At 41.1% G+C, this 20,583-nt stretch overlaps 1 long non-coding RNA gene across 1 annotated transcript in view; it reads left to right on the top strand.

The window, feature by feature from the left end:
- Positions 1–13,647: 13,647 nt before the first annotated feature.
- The window catches only part of LOC133212215 (uncharacterized), a 55,194-nt gene continuing 48,258 nt past the window's right edge, over positions 13,648–20,583 (top strand). The window contains exon 1 of the long non-coding RNA XR_009725424.1: positions 13,648–13,744. This is a non-coding gene — a long non-coding RNA (uncharacterized LOC133212215). The remainder of the gene's footprint in view (positions 13,745–20,583) is intronic.

Raw genomic sequence — 20,583 nt, 5'->3', positions numbered from 1 at the left:
ATGATGTTTTGTTATCAGCTCTTACTAAATATACAGGATTTGCTGGAATAAATCCAAGTGTTAGCTTTAAGGCACATTATTTCAATTGTATGCAGCTGCTGTTTCTGCACTGCAGGTTGAACACAATTGCCAAACACCTGATACCCATGCTGAAAACAGGCATACCTTCTTTCTCCACTGATCAAAATGTTCTGGGCATTGGTGCTGTTAGTGAAAGGTATCAATCACCTTGATGCTAGATCATCTATGTCATCATAGAATAGCAAGTAACTTGTAGAATAATGCATGCTCCCCAGTGAAACACTAATTCAGTAATTGGGGTTCATCTTCATGGTATGAGAAAAAGACTCCAGAGGTTCAGGAGCTTCAGGACTGAACCTCTGTTGCTGAAGAGCAGCCAATGTGTTCTGCTTTGGACCACGGCCAGGAGAGCAGGTGAGCCTGTGTGTCCCCAGCCCTGCTGCAGTGTCACCCGATTCCCCAGGTAGGCATAAGCTGCTCTTCAATGCAAAGCTAATTCACACAGAAAGGGGGTTGAGATTTGGGTCTGCAAGAGCTGGGAAGGGGACTTCTCTTTGTAAATGTGTGTTTTTCTCTCTGCCCCCAAGTCTTGAGGGGTGAGCAGGTGCTGCAGTGGAATGGTTCGGGAACAGCAGCAAAACTGAGGGGAAGAGTGAGAAGGACTTTAAATCATTAACTAAAAACATGTGACTGCTAAGAGACAGCCCAGCTATATCCATCTATAGCCATCTGGCTTCATTGGGACTGCCTCTGAGACTGTCTCTTGTTCAGACTGTTCTGCCACCATGTGAGTCTGCAGCCTGTGCAGCAGCAGCTTCAGCTCTGGGGTGGGCAGTGCAAGTGCTTGTCCCAGAGCCATTCCAGAAACCAGGGGGTTCTGTCAGCCAGAAGGGCTTAGCACAACAAGAAGAGCAAAGCTGTCCCTGACTTTAAAAGAAAACCAGTTGCTTTCAGCAGTCTAAACAGGAGACTCCACACATTCCTCATTCACATAGGAAGGAATCTTTTGCCTTGTGGGGTGATTAAAGGCAACATCTCGTTTGAGGCAGAGATGCTGACATAAAGATCACTCCAATTTATATCTCCCGGTCTGTAAGAAAACTCTTTCTGATCTGCAAATAAGTAACCCCTGGACTAGCATAAACTGTCAGATCATGAGCTTATTTCCTACTATGAAAATGGTCTGAATATTATTAACATGTAACTATAAATATTTATGCTGATAGAAAACCACTGTTGTTGTTGCTATCTTTTATTATAATATCATAGAAGATATGCCAGATAATTGCAAGCTTCAATGGGTCACTAGGGGTAAACAGGGGAATTTTTTTGGAGTTATCATTTCAGAATACAAACTGCATGTGAAAGTATAAGGGTTTCTTCAAGTCTGAAAAGTCCCTATTTCTCTTTTAAAGAAGAGAACATATTCTCTTTTAAATCTTTAAAGATCATCTGTCCTACAATGCCTGCAAATCATTACTGTGTCATACTGGTTTGCCAAGTGAAGAGTTCAGCTATCCATTTTCCTGCTCAACTCTTTCCATCTTAGATCCTACCTCACCTTCTCTGCTTGCCTGTGTGGTTCACCCCAGTCACTCTCTGCAATACACATGGACTGTTTCCACCTATGCACCCAGGACCAAGTGGAGTTTCTAAGCACTACATGTAACCCAAAATAATAATAATTGCAGATCTTTCATTCTGAAACACGGAGTTTGATTCAACAGCCCTTTCTGAACTGAACATGAAGAGGATAGATATCTTTGCAGACATAATCCCAAGTACAAAACATGGACAAGTGAAGAAATGCTACTGCCATGAGAAGAGCCCTCAGTTTCTGAACTACTGAAGTAACTATTGCTTCAGAGACAGAGCCTTACAAATTAGGAATGATAACTGGATGGGTGCCAGGGTTTTTAGGTTTAAGGATAAAATATATGTTAATTCTTTATATACATCCTAAAGAAGGCCAGTTTCTCTAAATGGTGACTCTTCAGTTTCACCCAGATGCTGTCAAATGGCATTAAGAAATTTTAGCAGTTATAGTAACAAAATTAGTCAATTAGTTTTAGATAATCATATGAAAAACTCCCCAGCATAACCCCTGAGTCAAATACAGAGTTTTATACAGTATATATTTCAATTATGGAGTTTAGTCACTGTGCAAGGAACACAAGAGTAAGCAAAAGCCCACTGATATATCATAGACTCATGGAATGGTTTGAGTTGGAAGGGACCTTAAAGCTCTTCCAGTTCCAACCCCTGCCACAGGCAAGGACACCTTCTGCTGCAGCAGGTCGCTCCAAGCCCCTGTATCCAACCTGGCCTTGAACAGTGCCAGGGATGGGGCAGCCACAGCTTCTCTGGGAATAGTGTCATAAGGACCCACTTGGCATTGAATGTCAGTCACCTAATTCATAATTCTGATGCCTTTTACTCTTTGGGATTTTTAGGTTCTTGCTCTGTGAAACGGGAGTTAAAATCTCACTTCTGTAACTGATGAGCCACTAATTCATGTTTGTGAAGTGCTGTGATCTGAAGTTAACATGAGGTTGATTAGCAAAATGATGTACTACATATAGGAATATTGAGGATGATTTCATAGTTAACCTGTATTTGTATTTAACCTGTTAGATCTGAATTTCTCTTTCTTCCAAATAGGGCCAATTGCTGATTTTCCTCACTCCTTAAGCAATTTGGCTCTTTGGTTGGTGTTGAATTTTACCAGCAGAATACTCCAGCTGATATTGAAAATGACAGAGAGGTTGTCAGCAAATGCTTGACTCCAGCACTTCTTACTCTTATGGTTTCTTTGCTACAGCATCCCATCCAAGACACAGTAACAACTGCCCTCTGCTCTGCTTAGCTGAGTCACTGCTTTTTAGTGAAGCTCTTTGCAATGCACAGAAAGTTCAGGGAAATCAATATGGCTTTTAACCTGGCTATCAAAAGTGTTGGAGATATTTAGGTCATTAAATGGCAGTGGACACAAGTAAAAGCCTTTATCTCACATCATTAGCAGTAAAGATGCTGTTTTGTTTTATTTGCTAAGTCACACAACATACATAAACTTCACAGGAGATTGGAGAGGTGTGGAAAACTGATTCAGCAACAATGCAGGGAGGAGACAAAGTAAAAAAATGGCCAAATTTCCGTGATCTCAGTGCAAACTCCTTTTATTGAATTTTACTTTTATATGCCATATTAACATTTCATTTGCATACAGATTGCACTCTACCCTAAAACTGCACTGTCAGCAGTCTTCTTCCACAGACAAGGTGTGGTACAGCAGCATTTTAAAGTACTCTTGTTCAATTTTAAAGCAAGATCCACAAGCTTTTGGTCAATCTGCATCATCAGTTACTGTACACATTTCATCTTTTCCATTACAGGGATAACTGGGGTTTGACTTTCCTTGCTCCTTTTAGGCTTGTTTGAATGAGATATTTGCATCTAGATATTCCAGTTACTCCATGCACAGACTCCTTAGTAAATCCAGCAGTCTTCACATCAGGTTTCCCTGCCTTACTAATGCTCCTGCACTTCTAATTGTGAAAGCAATGGCACAGGTAAAGCACTGCCAATGAAGTGGTTTTGCTGCAATCTAATATATACTCGAGGAGGTAAACACTTAACCTCTTATCATTGATACCAGTGATAGAATTGCATTAGAGTCAGAGAGACAACAGTCAGTGCTGAGCAGAATGAAATGTAAATGCATCCAGCAGTTACATATACATGCTGTAGTAGTTGTATATGTGGTACATTTACCATAGCACAGTTTTTAATCCATGAATGTAGATAATCCCCAGCTGCCTGAGTATTTTTTTGGGCAACCAACTCTTAATTTAAGAGTTCTAATAATTCTATTCTGAGGCTAAATAAATAAATAAACTTACCAGGCATTAGAGAACATGACATAAATTACAGTGTGGTATTAACAGTTGGTATCTGCCATGCTAGAGTAATAGAGATGGGAGTGATAATACATAAATACATACACAAAATGTTACTTGGCAACTACTGATGGTATAACCATCCTTATGTGATTATGCAGAGACGCTGTGTTTTGTGAAAACATTGGGATTTTTGGATGTCATAGTTAGTATTGGCAGTTAGCAACACAAGCCGTCCTGCCTTGTAATGTCAGCAAACAGGAAAAGCAAAGCATATGATCATAGAATCCCAGCCTGGTTTGTGTTGGAAGGGACCTCAAAGCTCATCCAGCTCCAACCCCTGCCACAGGCAGGGACACCTTCCACTAGAGCAGCTTGCTCCAGGCCCCTGTGTCCAACCTGGCCTTGAACACTGCCAGGGATGGGGCACCCTGTGCCAGCGCCTCAGCACCCTCACAGGGAAGAACTTTTTCCTTGTATCTAATCTGAACTTCTCCTGTTTCAGTTTGAACCCATCACCTCTTGTCCTATTGCTACAGCCCCTGATGTAGAGTACCTCTCCAATATCCTTGTAGCTCCCTTCAGATACTGGAAAGCTACTATGACACTACAGAACTTTCCATGGTAAAAAACATTCTTTTGAGTGGAACAATATGTCCAAACTTTTGGTTTTAATTCAGCTTTGAAAGTAGGTACCTGACCAAAAAACAACCAAGTGGCAAGGCTGCAGAGATGTGGCAGTTTGTAACTCTAAGTTGGTGTTTACTTGTAGATATCTGAATATATATATGCTATATTGCTCATATACTGTAGTATTTATTTATCTTTCAGAGCCAGAGCAAATATACAGCACTTAATAACACCAACTGCTTCTTCTCTGAGAATCTTAAATGTTTGTGAACTACCTGTCTTTGTATTCCCACTTTACTACCCGCAGAGCTAATGGAAACCAGCTGATAAAACCCTCAAACACAAATTGCTACCCAAGTGGTCCATAATGTCACTGCAGTTATCAGAACACCTCATCACAGCACAGGTTCCTCCCAGTGGAGCCTTCGGTTAGTCCAAATTACACTTGCACAGACAGCCATTTACTTCCTTTTAAACCTGTATTACTGAGGGCACCGTCACTGCTTGGTTTTGACACAACTAGGATTTGAATTTGCATCTGCTGAGTATTAACCTCATGTTTTTGCTGTTGAATGGAGCATTTCTCTTTTTCCTAAGACCTTAATTTTGCCACCCAATGCATGCAAATGTCCGTGTGTGTCCCCTGCGCTGCTGATTTCAGTGGTGGCCAGCGGGGTATGGTTTTGGGGGCCATTATGTTGAGATGTTCATGTGCTACTGAGAAACATCTCATTCAGAATCAGCTCCTAACTGTGAGAAAGGAGGAAAACAGCCAGACCAAAGTTAAAACGCATTCTAACAATACTTGCTTTTGCCTCCCCCAAAGAAAAAAGAGAATTCTTCAAACTTAGATTCCTTGGCTCATTTTGTTCTGTGCTGTGTGCCTGTTTGTGTGCAGGCTTCATTGGGAGAAGAGGCAGAATGACCTCCAGGAAAGAGCAGAGTATGTTTTAGAAAGAGGCAGGAAATGTGATAGTCTGGAAGCTTGGAGTACAAGCTCCAATCTCTCTCCATGGATGGCAAGAGCATGTCAGACATAATGGAATATTAAGAGAAGGAACCTATTGCAGGCTCAGGGGACTTCAGTAAAGGTAGCATTAAAAACTTTACTGCTATTAAATCTTGGGAAGCTGTAGATAATTTTGCTTTAGAGGAGCGTGGCTGCTGGTGTGGTTAAAAATGCTATTGAAAAATCCACTCAGGAGGAGTCCCTCAATAAAACAGAAACAATTGGGGCTACATTGGAAGTTCCTGCTAAGGAAAACATCATTTGGCAGAGAAGATTGGAGAGGCTGGAGAGTGACAGGAGCAGTGGAGTTTTAGGACTGCAAACGGGTGCTGAGGGAAATGGTAGAAAGACTATTGAGACTTTATTAACTGCTACATTGGGGATCAGAAATAGCACTCCCCACAGATAGAGAAAAAACCATTCACAGACTAGTGAAACATTCTGCATTAGATGCTTGGCTAAGGAGAGAAGAGAAACCATTCCTTTTCTCTGAAATCCCTCAGATTGGAGTAGCAAAGCAGGAAGCCAACAGCAAAAAGGGATTTCCTGCCGTAAACAGAAGGGTTTATGCTCAAGGAAAACTGTGAAATGTGTACAAATAGTAGGGAAACAGAAAATTGGGTCATATTTAAAATGTTAAAAGCTACCTCCTCTTCTGATTACTGGATAGCTAATGGCACCACATTCCCTGCTTCCCCCTGCATATCTGGTGTTTAGTCACCAGCTTTAGTTTACTACCTTACCCAGTCCATTTTCCTCATTAAGCACAAGCAGATAAGGATATTGAAAGCAAAATAAGCATTTAGAAGAAGGCAGAAATACTTGGAGGTCTTTGGATTTTCTTATTACAAAATTAAGACATGTCTGAAGAAGCAAGATACTCTTTTTATCCCTCTAAATATGTGGCACTGATAAATATGCTGCTTTTGTTAAAGGACAGCTGCCCAGAAATCCAAATGTGTAGCACTGCTTTTCTTTCTTTCTTTGCTTTTTCATGTTAACAAAATGAGTGCTGTAGCACTGCTCAAGTTACAGAATACCCCAAATTCATAGCACAAGGGTGACAACACAGTTTGAGCAGGGCATACCTGTACCTAAACAAAGACAAAGTCACTGAGGAAAGATGGCATTTGTGATTGTCTGGGACAAAATGCATCTATGCTTTGTATAGCTAAGACTGAACACAGAAATCACACAACCATAGAATGTGTGAGGTGTACCTTACAGAGCTCTCCGTGTCTCATCCAGTAAAGATTCCCAATTCTTGTGCACTAGAAAAGCTGTGTTCTGAGCTGCTGCTAACTCTGCAGTAAATGGCAGAAGCTTTAAGGTTTTAGGTTCTTTCAATCTTCACCTACTGTACTATTCTTAAAATCTTGCTACAGGCAAAGGGGGGAAATCCTTCTGCTGCATCAAAAATGAAAACTAAAGCCAGAGAGAAGGTTTATGTGGAAAATAGGAGGCAGAAAGAATGCCACTGAAAGGCCATTTCTGCTTTGAAGATCAGAGTTGAGCTGTACCAGAGACTAAGAACATCAAACGTCTTATACCCCACCTCCTCTGTCCTCTTCTGCTTATGTCCTCTAAGAGTTTTCTTGTGCCTATGTCACTGCTGAAATTTGTATGATTTGGTTTTTGTTGGGGTGATATTTGTAGATGAGAAAAAGAGATTCAGTAGTTGGCCTATGGACCTCAACATAGGCCATGTTGGACAGAGCTTGGAGCAACCTGGTCTAGTGGAAGGTGTCCCTGCCCATGGCAGGGGGTCACAACTGGATGAGCTTTAAGGTCCTTTCCAACCCAAACCAGTCTGTGGTTCTATGGTAAGTATAAGCAAGGGACCACGGAACAGCTCTCATGAGCTCAGCATCTGAAGCCTTCCCTTCCTTGGAAGAAATGTACTGTGGTATGGAAACATAAAGAAAAGGCAATTGTTACAGAAAGTAAAGTGCTTTAATGAATCACAAATAGATGGCAAATGACTACAGGAAAAACTGATGGTGTGAACAAAGTACATAAAAACCCTGTGTGCATACACTGTTGATAAATCAAGCTCTCAGCCACCATGCTTGGAAGAGACATCCAAAAGAACATATCAAATTACATAAAAGGTCAGTGAATGTAAAATACTGAACAGACTGTTACAAGATCACTTTTAATCTTTTCCATCACCTGAAAGCTTGTAGGGAGGGGGAAATGATATTAAATGAGTTGAAGAAGCTAATGAGAATTTTTGGATTATAATGCCAAAATCAGGAACCATGGTTTTTATCCTAAAGATCTGGCCCTTGCTGGAATTTCTGTCCCTTTCCTGAAGGAATTTGGGAAAACCAATTTTCTGCTTTTTTTTTTTTTCTTTAATGCAGTACTAGCTTCTAGAAAAGAAACAAAGTTTGAGAGTTTTTATAATATTATTAAAATGGGTAGAACTCCTCATTTGGTTGTTGCAGAACTCCTTGAGATGGTGTTAGTGTTGGTTCACACAGGGAAACCAAGGTTATGGTCACAAGTCCCATGTTATACCTGCATCCTGCTTACTCCAGGTAACAGCTGAGGTGGGAAATTTTCAGAGCAATCAAAAGGTAAATGAAGATGTCCCATTCTGGCCCAATATTTTCATTTTTAATTATTTGAAGCCTCCTCTCTACATTTAGGCACAAGAAAACATGGCTTGATTTCCATGACCACTGAATACCCAGTGAGCACTTGCTCCCATAGGAAGTAGAGGGAGTTGATGTAGAGGAGCCTCACCCTTTCCCTCCTGTCTCTTGTTTCTCTTTGTTTCCTGACTACTCATCACAGAGAAGAATCACTTGAATGAATAATGCTATGGAAGTGATAACCAAAAGTATGCAGTTACAGTCCGATGCGTCAGCTCCAGGCTTGTGGCAAGATGGGAGGTTTTGCTTAAATGATAGGAAAGAGAAGTACATAAGAAAGTAACCCTTTTTTGTTTGAAGCTCGGATAATCCAAGCCAGACTTGTGATTCAGATCCTCATGATGTGGCATACAGCAAAATCCAGACTTCAGGCTAAACTTTGTGATTTAGGTCCATCCTTTCACTGCACTTCTTAGAAATCTTTCATTTATCTGCTATTTACCTCAAATTTTCTTATTTTAAAAGTTAACTTAAAGGTAGCTCAAAACAAAACTCTGGTTTGGTTCTGAGACTCTGTAGCACTGTTACTTATAGCCTGGGTGAACACAGAATAGCCCTGAATCCCTCTCCAGCTCCTTCCTTCCCTCCATCTTCCATCCCAGTATCCAGGTGTCCATGCAGATTGCAGGCTGCTATCCCTGACAGTGCTACAGTCATAGGGATTTTAAAGGGAACATTAGAACAAGGCTGACTTGCCAAGTAGCACTTCTTGAATATAAACAAGAATATCATAGTTTAGATTTTCCCTAAGCAGTTAAGTTACATGTTCATAAGTATTTTTATTGGGGCGTGCATTATTTTTGTAGGTCTATCTTTATACGTATGCATGCACAGACATGTATTTGTCTGTATGTCACACATTTTGCACTTAGCACTGCTAGCTTTTCATATTTTCTCCCCAGCAACATGCTGTGATAGCTCCGGTATTTCAAAGAGCATGCAATCCAAAATGTGTCACTAGGAAATATTTCTTTAAGGAAGAAAATGTGGATTTTGTTAACTTTCTCAATCTCTCATCCATTCAGCTCTGTGCTGAGTAGAGGTGCTGTGGCAGGACTTGGGGTGGGACTCCAATGGCTCCTCTTTATTTCACCATTTTGTAAACAGTTGTTAACAGGAGTGATGCTGAAGCTGTAAAGTTTGAATCTATGTGAGGTTCCTGTGCAAAACTAGAGCTTTAAAAATTCAGACTATCGATTTATAGTCCCTAATGTGTCACTCTTCACCTTGCAAGGAAACAACACATATTGTCTTGTCATATTAGCTGGAAGTGCTTTTGCATACCTACAGGAAGACATTTAGGGAGAGGAATCCATGCAATTTCTATAGCATCAAAGCCTTGTTGGGGTTTCCAGGTGACTGAATTCAGATTTATTGTTGGTGAACTTGGCTCCCAGTGATCTATTTAATTCTGAATTAGCATCTCTATTGCAACGCTTAACTGTGGCAGTGTGCTTTCCAAACATACACTAATGTGGTCTCACACCATCCCTCAAACAGGAAGCTGGATAATGAGGTGTGGGATCTTTTCTTTTTCCCTTTAAGTTATTAATGCCTGGACTATCCTGAGGTTTTATAACAAAAGGAGATAAACCCCATCAGTTTATCAAGAGAGAGAAATGCGTTGAGGCCAGCCCCACCTGAGCCTTCTGGAATCCAGCTGTTGGCTTCTCTGGATTGACAAACCTAACTCCCACAAAATCCATCCGTCTGCCACAGTCACTGATTCCTCTCCCCATTGCTTTGTTGTTCCTGTTCCTTGAATCAAACTGTTGTACGTTCTATAGAACCCCTGGTGCTCTTCATCTTCTGCAGCTTAACAAACAATGTGAGCTTCAACCCATGCTTTGCCAAAGTACAGATACATGAAACATTTACACATTTTATTGCTTTGAGACAGCGATTTGCAGACCATCTGTAATGGGCTCACAGACTCATTCTGTGCATCTTATACTGTGTATCTGATCCATGATGAGATGTTTGTGGCGTTTTGAGCAAAAATTTGATCCCTAGGGGCAGATACTGAACTGTGAGAAGTGTTAAAGACGGACAATTGCTTCCAGTCAAGAAAGCTTTGGAACAAATTGATTTGAAGCTATTAGTGATCTCACAAAAAGGTATCTTTTTGGTGTGTCCTAATCCCTTTAGTCAGTTCAAGGTATAACTTTTCCATGTCCTCTTTATCTTCATTCCTGTTTAAAACTTTGGATACCATTAAGGCCATGCTTCACATCCAGTGGAGACGTAGATCTCCGTTTTCCTCTCTCTGACTTGTGAGAACAGTAAGTACGATAAAGCATTCTGTGCCATTCTAACTAATCACCCCTCTGGCATTCTGAGCAAATGCAGGTTAATGGTGAATCTTTTAATATTTCTATTAATTAAGTATATTATCCTAATAACTCCATTGTCAATTTTTCACTGCCAGGTAGTGACTAGAGCTGGGTAAGCTATTCATAACTACTAATGTATTTAAAGGAAAGAGTAGGTTTTGTTTATGAATTGCCTGCTGGCAAAGTCTAAGTTTTACAAACAGATTTGTTATTTGAAATTCATTTAGGGATGTTGTGTGCAGACAGGATGGAGCAGAGGCACATTCATCAGAGGGTGTCACTGCTTTCTGGTTTGCACAGGGGCATTTACACAGGCTACAGAAAGAGGACTCTTGTAGGTCTTTGATTGTAAGAGTTAATATTTGAAGTAGAATTTCAGCCTCATGATTTTATTAAATATAATACAGGTATGTACAGAAATAAGTGTACAGTGGGTGTATTGGTATTTGAGATAGCCACTACAACCTGTGACTTTGCTTCAATCCCTAATATAAAGTTAAGAGGAGGATCTCTGGGACAGCACCACAGAAAGGAGGAGGGAGATGAAGTAATTCACTCAGTGACCATGATTCTTATTCTAATAAAGTTTCCTGTTTGGGATTGAAAGGACAGACTCCGGCTCCAATTGTACATGTGTTACGGTGCCACCCACCATAATGAGGTGGAAACAGAAATGCAGCCAATTCAATAGGACTTCCAGTTTGATGATCCCATAGAAAGATCAGAACATAAGGATTGTTTCACAGCATCTGAGCAGCAATGAAGCCGAAAATACCGATTCATAAATTTCCCAGCAAGAGGAGAAAAACTGTGCAGTCATTCCTGAAAAGTTGATGAACATTTCCATCCAGTAATACAGTACATCGGTAGATGTGTTTGTATAAAAAGGTAAAGAGAACGGAAAGCTTTTTATGCAGCAGCATAAGAATAAGCAGACGGAAATGTCCTTAATGAAATATTAGTATCAGAGTTTTAAAGGAGGAATTTTAGGGAAAATCATGGTATTTGGTTTGATAGGGCAAAACACAAGGTAGGGGCCTGGCTGAAGTCTGAGGCAGTGTGCTGGAAGCTGAGGATGTGGATGCTGTATTACTGCAGTACTTAGATACCCTAATTGTGGGTCAGAGGGCTACAAACAGGTTGACTATTACCCAGTCTGGAGACAGGAGGTCATCACTGCTGAAGGCGCAGTGAGATAACACACCTACGAATTAGCCTGTTGGAGTTGTGGCTGCTGGAAACCCCAAACCAAATGGTAGGAGAAGCGATAGGGCAGTGGGTGAAGTGTAAAGGCAATAGAAGCAGTAACTACCACAGTTCTTTCATTTTTTAAATTGATTCAAATACAGAAGTGGCTGTGATTTATAAACTTGAAGAAGGTTAGCCTTAATCTCCAGCTAGACATTTTCATTGCCTGAGTAAACTTTGAGCTCATACCAGCTACAGAGGCAGGATTTTGGTATTAATAGAGCCACTTGAGGCAGTTTACCTAACTTAACCACCCACGGTGTCATGGGGTTTTTACAACAAAACGTTCTGCTTAACAGAAATTATTTGGATGCTTAAGACAGCTTAGGTCCTAAGGGACCGTCTGTGCTGACAATTTAGCTGCTTCCCAAAATAAAGGAAGAGTGCAAAAGAAAACTATAATAAACCAGGAACATCTAATAGAGAATGTGAATACACAGAGTGGTGTACTGTGTGAATCACAGAGAGAAGCTTCCAAAGCAGCCCAGGTGCTGTGTAAAGCCCAGTGCCCATAGGTAGCCAGAGGCACAAATAAACAAGTATTGTTACTTTGCCTTACAGAGCTTTACAGCCATGCCCACAGGGGCTTTGGTTGGTTTATACAAGTATTGTGCACCTATGATCTAGTTTCTCAGTGAATCTTCCCACCAAACCATGTGCAGAGACTCTTTTCTTAACTACAACTTCCTTGGAGATCCAAGTGGTGTAAATGACTTTAAAAAAGCCAATTAAATGTATGATGGAATGTCAGCCTTTCTGATTGCAGCCTTCATTAAGGAACTGGAAATGGGAGGTATTTTTTTACCTAATATTGAACACAGTTAATTAAAAAGGTAAAGATTACATTGTGCTTCAGTTAATTTGAAATAAAGAACCTCCATTTCAACAATAAATTTTAGATTTTAGTTATAGCAATTAATAGACCAAACTGTGTACTTAAGGTTTTATTATATTGATTCTAAAATAATTAGATTAGCAAACACATTGCAAATATATTATCTAAAACAAATAACATTATCACCATGCTTTTTTGTTATATAGCACAGCAGTAAAACATAGAACAGGGTAATCTCAAGCAATCTCATAAAATTAATAGTCATAGAGCATATATTACATCCTTGCACTAAACGACAAAAGCCAGCGTGATGCTCATGTGGACAGTTTTAAACTGTGAGGCTTGTGAAACGCTTTGGTGTAGGATTTGTTCAAGTTAAGACATGTCTTCTACATCTAGCAGATGATTTTAGTCACACGTGTGTTTCCTGGAGTGTTTCCAAGCATCCCTGTTGTTAAGCTGCCCAAGTAACCTTGTTTTAACTGCGTCTCTCAGTCCGTCTCCCACCCAACTTTCACATTCTTCCTTGCAAAGCAAATTGTAAAAAGCATTTCAGGAGCAGCCTGAGACATCACTTTTGAAAGCCTTCGGGCTGTTTGAGAGGCCTTTTAAAAAGCATGACATTCAATCAGAGTTCAGTGAGGAAAGTTTTAATGAATAAACTTAGTAAATGAGAAAGCACCACAGCACAGTGATTAACTCTCATTTGTGCATCAGTGTTCAAATGAATTAAAATGTTTAAGCCGTAGGAGGCAGGTTACCTCCTCAAGACCTGGCTTTGCCCTCGGAGTCAGTCTGCACCCAGCAGCGATTCATCTTGCACAAGATGAGAGGAGGGCTAAAAGAAAAGAACAGCCAGGACAAATGTGTTTTCAATGGAGCTTAGCTGCAGGAAGGCCACGGAGACCTCAGTGTGGCGTTGCTGGAGTGTGACATAATAATACAGTAGGTACGTTGGAGGGGAGACGCTTTGGAAACCTCCTTTCACAGGAGTTTCATTTGACTTGATGTGACAGAGCTAATTTCATTACCAGGAGGCATGCTGGTTTGTGCTGCAATGTAAAGCAGACTGCTGGAGTCTAGCTCTCTCTGCTTTGCTTAAAGTGCTTCTGGTGAACACAACGTACCTGATAGAGCACCACAATGTTTGTGATATGGAGATAAGAGTTTTATACTCATAGTACCACGTTTACTAACAGTCTTTCACTGCATCACTTAATTACATGAAAAGTTAGCTAATGTGTGTGATGGGTTAAGGAATAAGGATTTCTTTTACTGCTTTGATGGCCATGCATCTTAGCAACTGATTTTGCAACAAACCACAACCTTAAATTCCTATAAACCTATTTTCCTTTAAAAGTAATTTTAGACAAGTTTCATTCAAGAACCAGGAGCCTGTATTTCTTCCTATCCAGACCCATTATGATGTGGCTGTTTAACAAATCTGTGCTGGTTTGGAATTACAAATGACAGCCTATTCTATAAAGGGAAATGTCTTCTTTGACAGCAGAACAACATCATATGAGTAACAGATGGAAAACTGTGTCATACAGCTGAGTAGTTGTTTTCACATGCTCACCAAGGACCAGTTATTAATTTTACATTGGTCAGAATTAAGGATTTTGGAGAAATTCATCTGAAAGGGGAAGTATAAAAATTTGTGCTCAATGAAAATTACCATGATCCGCTGTAGATCTATATTCATAACTTGGAAACCTGGCAGTCTTTCCTATTTTTCCCCTCTATAGATTTCTTGTCAACAAGGGTGTCAGAGGTCAATGTCAGAATGCCCCTCTGGCACCCATTAACTATAACCAGAAAACTTGTTCACTATTGATCTACAATGTCTAAATATCTATTATGTTGGATATAAAAGGTGGTTTCACATCTTTCTAAAACAGATAATTCATAAAGGCCAAAGGGTCAGGTCTGGTGATATATTATTGTTTCACTGTATCAGTGACTACAAGTGCAGGAGGGGAACAGGCCAGGCCAAGTGTCATTGAACTCCTGCTGGAGACAGTGGTGTGCCTCCATGCTCACTGCCCTCCCATTCACCACCACAGCCCCTTAATGCCATTTAACGCTGTCCACTTGTGGGTTTTACTCAACGCTGTGCTGAAAGAACGGTGCCTGAATAAGTCCCCTTTAAAATCTGTGTTCACCTCCTTGCAGCCAGAGCTCAGATGGGTCTGAAATCTAAATAGAAGTCAAGTCTCTGTACTGAAACTGATGCCATTGGCAAATAAATGGGCTGTGGTGCACCTTGCTGTCTGTGGAGCACTTTATACCATGATGGTCATACAGGCAGGGCTCTGTGTGTGCTGCAGTTTGATTATTGCAAGAATTGTGCACAAAAGGGCAGAGCCCCTGTGGATTTAAGTTGTCACAGATCCGTTGACTTCAGTAGAGCGATGACACTTGATGTACACAGAGGATCTGCCCCAGAATACTTGTCAGGCTCTGGCCATAGTTTCAAAATCATGTGTTTTCTGAACAGACACTTGTGTAATATCATATGAGTGATTTTGTTTGCTCATATCAACCCATCAAATTTATGGAGGCTCTTCTAATCTCCTCATTATTTAACTATTGAGATACCTCTGCTCTGCTTAAGGCTCAAACGCAGAGCAGAAACAACTCTGAACTCTTTGTTCTGCTGTTCCTATAGCAGAGCACAGAAACACTGTGAGAATGGAGGTCTCAATCCAGGGCTTAGTTCCCCCCCGCCCCAGTCCTGTGAATTCAACCTGTGAGACTACATGGCATTTCCCAGGAGACACCTATTACTTTTGCAGGATGAGACCCATAAGAAGCAAACCCTCTTTGGAAGGGAGCTGATACTGTACTCTTTAATGGAGTTTATGGCCTTCTAGCAAGCCCCCCAAATGGTTCATATTCTTCCAGGCTCCATTTTTGAAGAAAGTAAATTGAGATGAATCATGCTAAGATGAGATAGTTAAAATGTCAGGCTCCATAAGTTTCAATGCATCCTTATAGCTCTGAACACTAAACTGCAACTGAACATTGGAATAAAGGAAACAAAAGAGAATCAGATAACTAGTTCTTATAGAGGGGAAAAAAGTCATTTCTGTCTGCGCTGCTACACCACGGAAATCCACATAGTACAGTTTTAGAGCTGTACCTTAAAAAAAACAATTGCAGTTTCTTTTTATCACTGGTCTTGGTTACACATCACTGCCTACTCTATGACACGCTGGAATTGCAGAGTTTCTGAGGCAAACAATGCACCAGCAGCTTTATTTCTGTTTACAAATGTTACCTGGGGGAAATGTGCCTGTACCTGTTGGATAAATTACAAATCATCAGCACTAAATATGACCCACAACAGTAACATAGAGGGGGAAAGGGACGGCTGTCTGTACATATTTGGTAGTACAGAAGAGGAAACTGCCTCCTCAGTATAGTGCTGGTTTAATCAGTTAATGGAATGATTCTGCTGTAATGTTTAAACTAGACCTGTCCATGTAGTCTTGCCTCAAGCATTTTCTTGACAACAGCCACTTCTCCATTTATGCTTATCATAATGTGTACAATTAGTTGAATTAACTCTTAGGATGTTTCTAAGTGATTCTCTGTAGGGTTGAACCCAAGTCATGCTACCAGAAATGCAAAGAACAGCCAGATTCGTGTCCGAAAGGTTTGGTAAAGATGCAGTACACAGAGAAGAGCTGTGGGTAGTGGCATCTGAGCTACCTCTTAGTCCAAGCCTCAGAGCAATGTACAGCTGAACTGACAGAAGGAAAACTTCGATAAGAACCAAGAAAAGGCTGGAATTCTTATTTTGGTAGAGAGCCACCACCAAAACTGCTCTGCTACCACCTTTCTCTTCCAAAGGTTGGGTAGGGCAGTTTTGCCTGCCATAGCTGGTGAAGTTACGCTCGGTTACATGAACCGTGGACTGTGCATCTAACCCAATCAACCTTGGGTACCTGGTCAACCTGTGGTTGACCTTGACCTGGTCACATGAAAATTAAACACTGTTGCAGGGCTCAGGCCTGAGCCTGTTGTAACTAGATCCCAGACCTGAGCTGGGCATGCCAAGGCTTTAGGTTTAGCTGCAGGGATAAAGCTGGACACCAAATAGGGTCAGGAGAAACAACTGTTTTGTAACTGGATCCTCTCATGCTGCTCTGGCTGCAACACAGATGGGCCAGAATGAAGGCTATCACTCCTAGTTTATAGCCATTAGCAACCATGATCTGCCTAATATGAAACAGAAATAATAGTATTATTAATAATAATATCAAACTGACACATTATTAGCCTCTACAGATGGCTCTATTCCTCCTAATAATTTTTATTTGTATTTAATGTTTGGAGATGCTGTAAAAAGGGACTAGTGCTTCCAAATGTGACCTCTGTGGGGTTTAAAAGCTACTGAATCAGATGAGATATTAAAGCATTCAATATAATGTATGACTTAAAGCTATGTTTTTAAAACTTTAATAGGAAATGTCTGATGCTTTAGATTACTATTTCTTGAAGTATAGTAGGCTGAAGAATTTGCTTCAGAGAGTCTCTTTATATCCAAGAAGAGCTACAGTGAGAATACACAGTATGTTCTTCCTTCACTGTGCCTCTAAATAGATGTAAAGGAATTAGAGCGTATTAATAATACATCATGTTTCTACTTTGTTTTATACTATTGTACATATGTTCTTACAGCACAGTCAACACCACCGTATTTAAATATCTCCAAGCAGTTCATTAAGGAAGGTGATTAACATCTGTCATGTGTTGTTTTCCTCCTCCTGTCCCTGAGGAGAGGAGGATGTTTAGTGGCAGACCTGATTTTGGTAGGGATTTATTGTTTGTACGGGAAGCTCTTTTATTTTGCTGAGGTTTTACTTCATTACACAAAACTACCTACTGGGATAAATGTTTGCAAAGGCAACTCCAAAAAAGCCTGCCTTGTAGCTGAAGTGAAAGGTGAAGAGATTTAACTTGAGTGGATGTGTTTAGATACTTGGGCTCGGGTGTGGTGAGAATCCTACCACATCCTCACCTGCCTATTGGGAGACCTCCCATGGGATGTGAGTGAAGCTCTTGATTTTGGCTTGCATCTGAGCACTTTGAGCCTTCTTGGGCAGCCCCGAAACATCTGAAGGCAAGGACCAAACAGGATCTGCTAGAGGCTGGGTCTCAGGAAAGCTGTGTGTCCTCCAAGTTCTTTAAACTGCTTTTATAGACTGGCCTTATCGGGGTTTTGCTGTGCAACCAAGGAAACTGTGGTGTAGTTTGAAGTTCCAACCTGCCTTTGCCCCTGCTCACAAGCCCCAACTCAGTGTAGTTTTGGTGGCAAGCTTAAGCTTGCTTCCCCTGCCTGCTCCTGTGTGAGCTGGATCAGCCATAGTGGGCTTTCTGACACCTGCTGTACTGAGAGTGGATGTTCCACTTGAATCTTGCTGGTTATTGAGCCCTTGGGTCAGAAAGGACCTTAAGATCTAGTTCCAGCCGCCTGCCATGGGCAGGGATGTGTTATGCTACACCATGTCACCCAAGGCTTTGTCCAACCTGGCCTTGTGGAGTGTCAGGTTATTGTCATCAGCTAGGTGAGGCTGTGAGGCCTTTCGTAGCTTTTCTGTGAGCTTTCAGATACGTGAAGATCTGATACAGGCTGATGTTTTCATGGGTAATTTCATTCTGAGCCACATTATTGTGTGGGAAAGGCCAGCAATCAGATTAGTTACAGCATTTTCCCTCATAGGAACTCCAAGTTTGGAATGACTGTGGTTTCCATTGTAGTCACTCTGCAGCATCAACCTTATCTTCCCAATTTTTGCTTTCAATTTCACTTACTCATGGTAGCTATCCAGGAAAAGCAAAGGATTTGCCTGGGTTTCTACATCATCTCTGCAAGCTTTCATATGAACTACTAGACCACTAGTAGCTCTTAGTAATAAATTAATCTCTGTTATAATATTTACTAATGCACCTGGATCACATTAGTTGTATTTTGTTTGTTTTTCCAAGGAGAATTTGTTGGCTTCTCATTGACAGCATGTTTTTGTACTAGCTGGTTTCCATAGACAAGTTGGTCATTATTGTCCGTGTTGAATTTGCACTTCCAGCTTCCATCAAGGAAAGGAATTTAGTAGCCAGTTCTGTTTCACACTGAAGGGAGATGGCAAGGTCTGATCCTTTCCTTGATTTTCCCACAGAACAAATCTTCAGACCACGAAGACTGTTTTCCGTCCCTCCAAAAGATCTGCATATGGGAGAACACAGAGGAGAATAGGATAATAAAGGACAGGGAGAAGGTCTGTGTGTGCATACGCAAGCCCATGAACACACACGCACAGCCTTACAAAGATCCCAGTGGGGAACCCACACTAAAGGTTAATGCAGCCCCAGGCTGTAATTAGCCTTTTGCACAGAGTCTCCTTGTTGTGGAATCTCTATTTATGAGGGTTTTCAGGGGCAATGAACCACCAGTCCCATCCCCCAGTGCCCCCAGTAAAGCCCACTGGCAGGAAGCTGGTGAAGATGCTGGGGTTTGGGGGAATGCTGAGGAGCATCCTCCTTGTCCTATGGCTGTGTGGCTTCATCAGGTCCCTTTGAGACACCAGGGATTTTCAAAGGCAGAAAGAACAGAAATGCATTGCCCTGCTCTATGCCTTCTTTCCCTAGAGTAAGGGCTAACCTGCCACTCCGATTCAAAAATTCGTTGTCAGATCAGCTGGTGACAGCAAATTTGCCTGTTAATCATATGTTCCTGTCACCAGAGAGAATTGTCACTGGCCTGGTTTAGTTAACATAAGAAAGGTTCCTCTTCATTGAAGTGCAAGAAATTAAAGGGACTGGAGAGGATGGTAAATATTAACACTCTCACAAACTCCAAGTTCACCTTACAGAAATGTGCTGTCTTGATCTTGGGCTGTAGCTGGTAGTTGCAAGGTGCAGTGAGGATGTATTGCAGTGATCAACCCTTTGGTGCCTGGTGGAGTCAACTCCCTGGGGCCGTCCCTTCATTAACTAGCACAGAAAATTACATCCAGGTATTTTGTTATGATCTGGGTTTGCAAGTCTTGCATGTGTTGAAGTCAATAACACTGTTGAATTTTGCCAAATGAATGCTATGTATTTTTAACATTCAAACAAAGTATCTCCTCTACTGAGTATGACCCATTCAGGAACCAGCATCACCTTGATGCACTGCTAACAAGTTCCTGTGACAGCATGAAGAGGCTGGTATTTAGGGTAAAACATTATGTAATATAACAATGCAAAGACTAGAAGGGAATCAAACTTGATTTGCTTTGGTAATCTCATGCAGATGCTTTAAGCTCCAACTGTCTTCTTGGTGCACAGAGGGAGGTGGGGGAATACACGGCACCACGGTGGAGTTGGGGGTTCTGTTCTATTAATGCTAAGTGGAATGACATGGGGCTGATAAACTGTGATAACGTTTTCCAAAGGCAAATCCCACAATATATCGAAACCTCCTGGGACCAGGGGTAGGTGTTGTCAGCTCCACTGCAGGCACACACGCGAACTCCCACCACTGGGATATGTAACAATTTGTAATGCAACAATTAACAGAAATATTGACATAAGTATGTACTCAGCAGGGAGCTGGTATCTCATAGACTCACTAGAGCGACTGTAATACAACATATACAGTACTGCATCAATTCTTAATGCAGGCTGGTCTCCTATATAAATTACAATGAAAGCCTGCACGGACGTGGATGTGTAGCAGGTTACTTCTATGGCGTGGCATGAAAAATAAAACTTCCCTTTCAGATCGGGTGCTTTGAGCTGGTTGTGGGGAAAAGTATGTTATAAAAATGCATATTTTTAAAACCTGAAATACCCGTCAAATTGCATTATCGTCATTGCCAATTTCACAACTGGCAAACCGTGTTAAACATAAATCTGCAAAATTATAATTAGGAAAACATTTTGCAAAGCATTCTCCTGGGGA

The sequence above is a fragment of the Neopsephotus bourkii genome, unplaced genomic scaffold, assembly GCF_033783945.1.
Source record: "Neopsephotus bourkii isolate Nb327-2 ecotype Australia unplaced genomic scaffold, CSIRO-AGI_Nbou_v1 NB_673, whole genome shotgun sequence".
NCBI lineage: Eukaryota > Metazoa > Chordata > Aves > Psittaciformes > Psittacidae > Neopsephotus > Neopsephotus bourkii.
Note: the sequence above shows the minus strand (reverse complement) of the source record. Positions and strands in the feature narration are given on the sequence as shown.